Genomic DNA, 2,263 nt, shown 5'->3' with positions numbered 1-2,263 from the left:
GATATATTTGAAGACTTGCAGTTTTAACAGAAAAGTTACCAGCTGTCTCCCAAGCACCCCTGACTTCCAGCACTACAGGCAATCAAAACATGTCTGTGAATGCCTGTACTTTCACTCTACTTGTATTTACATTTTGCTAACCTCCTTACTGAGACCCAGCCATTGAAAACCAGGCAGTAGAGAGCTAATGGCCCCACAACTGATGCACAAGAAGCTGGGGAGCCAGCTAAGGCTGCAGAGCTTTTGCATTTCAAAAAGGAAATTTGAAGAAACAGAGTGCCAAAAGCTCTGAAGGGAATTGTGATTACTATCTCCAGTAGAAAGTTCCAAAGAAAAGCTGTAACCAGTTCTCCTGGGATCAATACATGGACTTTTAAAATACCTCTCATAAGGGACTGGAAGAACTCCTGCAAGGCATTCAAAACACTGGCAGCTCCAATGCTTAACCTAGGTACAGCTGGAAAACACAAGCCTTAGCACGTGAGGCAGAAGGCTGACAAAGGGACACCAAGTAATTTAGACAGCTGAATGAATCAAACACTTTAGTAGAGTGCAGAAAATTTACCCAAGTGACTTAAAGAGTTCACCTAAGAATTTAAAATCCTTGAAAAAGACTACTTGGCCATTTTCAAACATTCAACTCAGAAGTATCAAGTCTTACACAGGAGCAAGCATCACGAGCAGATTCCAAAGTACATCTGTGGGTTAGTGTTTAGGGTTAGGGTGAACAGAGTAGCTAGGACAAGGTTACTCTGAAGCATTAAAAGCAATATGAGAAAAGAAAATCCAAAGAAATTGAGTATTTCTCTTTCAAAGTCAGCATGTTTTCCACTTCTCTGCTCTTCAGTTCCCTTACAACTATGAAATTTCTAAAGAATTGGGAACTGCATCCTATGGGAAAAGACGCACTGAACAAGGTGATAATATTTTCCAATTATTGTGGTGTAAGTTGAAGCTTACAAAGGCAAGCTTGAAATATGTTATCCCATTTTTTTTCAGGCCATTGAGCTGAGGTTTAAATCAGCAAAACCAGACCTCTTAACATATCCTAAGTCAGGATGTTTCTCTTCCTGTCATGTGTGGGTCTCTGGGAAAAAAAAAATGCAGAGGATTCTTCAGTGACCACAGTCACTGGGAGCAGCCTCTGAGGTCCTTCAGCAGGACACTGGAACACAAATTTTGAACGATCTTCTTTGACCTCAAGTAACATAAAGAAGTAATTTTGTTTCTCCTCTTTCTATCATCTTCATTCATACTGCCTCCATTCCTCTGCTTGTTTTACAACTCAAGCTAGATTTCTCTCCTTTCCCTCTTCTTTCCATCTGCTGAAGTCACCCATATCTAAACCCTCCTAAAAATTTAGAGCTAAAAAATAAACAGTTAACAGTTTCAGCCCTCACCAATTGTACATTCTACATCTTTTCATCCAACATGACTCAGCCTTGTCTATTGAGACAGTTCCTACGCTCACAGTTTTCTGCCCTCTGCTTACACACTCCCAATAAATCCTTAAGCACTACCATAATTATACTACTGCCTTTCACTTGAGCTCTCAGCTCATTCAGATGAACTTCATGCTTTAGGGTGAGATGACCACTCCAGTACAGGTAAGAGATTATTTCTTTTACAATACAATTTAAAAAGCAAAACAGACACTCAATCTGAACAAAGGAACTTAAATATCAGGACTAGAAGTTGTAACTTAAAAGGAAGTGTTTTGTAACTGCAGTGGAAAACTTTGAATACTTCAAAATGCATGGAAAACAAACAAACACCAATGAAGAAAATAGAGATAAAGGGCAGTTTCCACAATTTTAGCCAAATTACTTAACCCTTTGACAGATCTAGGTCTTTATAGCTCTTCCTAGTCAAGGGCTTCAGAATATTTATGGTATTATTATACAGTCAGAATATTTATGGTACTATTATACAGGCTTCAGTCAGTTCTGGTATTATTATACAGTCATATGCATTATACTGCAAATATTTGTTGTCTTTTAACTGAAAAAGATTCAGCAGAAAATGCATCTCAATGAAATCTTGGACACGTCCTGTAACTGTATCTTTCAAAAAAATGTATTTTGCTCTTAATTATTGCCAGCCAAGACTAGATTAGAGTCATACTTTACATTATGCTGTTCTGGTTCCCCCCATATTAGCTTTTTGGCCAGGTGTGGACTACACGCTTAACAGACATAAAACACACACATGGTTGGGTCTTTTTTATGTACAAAAAGAGAAGAAAATGAAATACAACTCCGAA

Source organism: Passer montanus, unplaced genomic scaffold (assembly GCF_014805655.1).
Source record: "Passer montanus isolate IOZ18808 unplaced genomic scaffold, ASM1480565v1 scaffold79, whole genome shotgun sequence".
In the NCBI taxonomy this organism is placed as follows: domain Eukaryota; kingdom Metazoa; phylum Chordata; class Aves; order Passeriformes; family Passeridae; genus Passer; species Passer montanus.
This window is presented reverse-complemented; position numbering follows the sequence as displayed.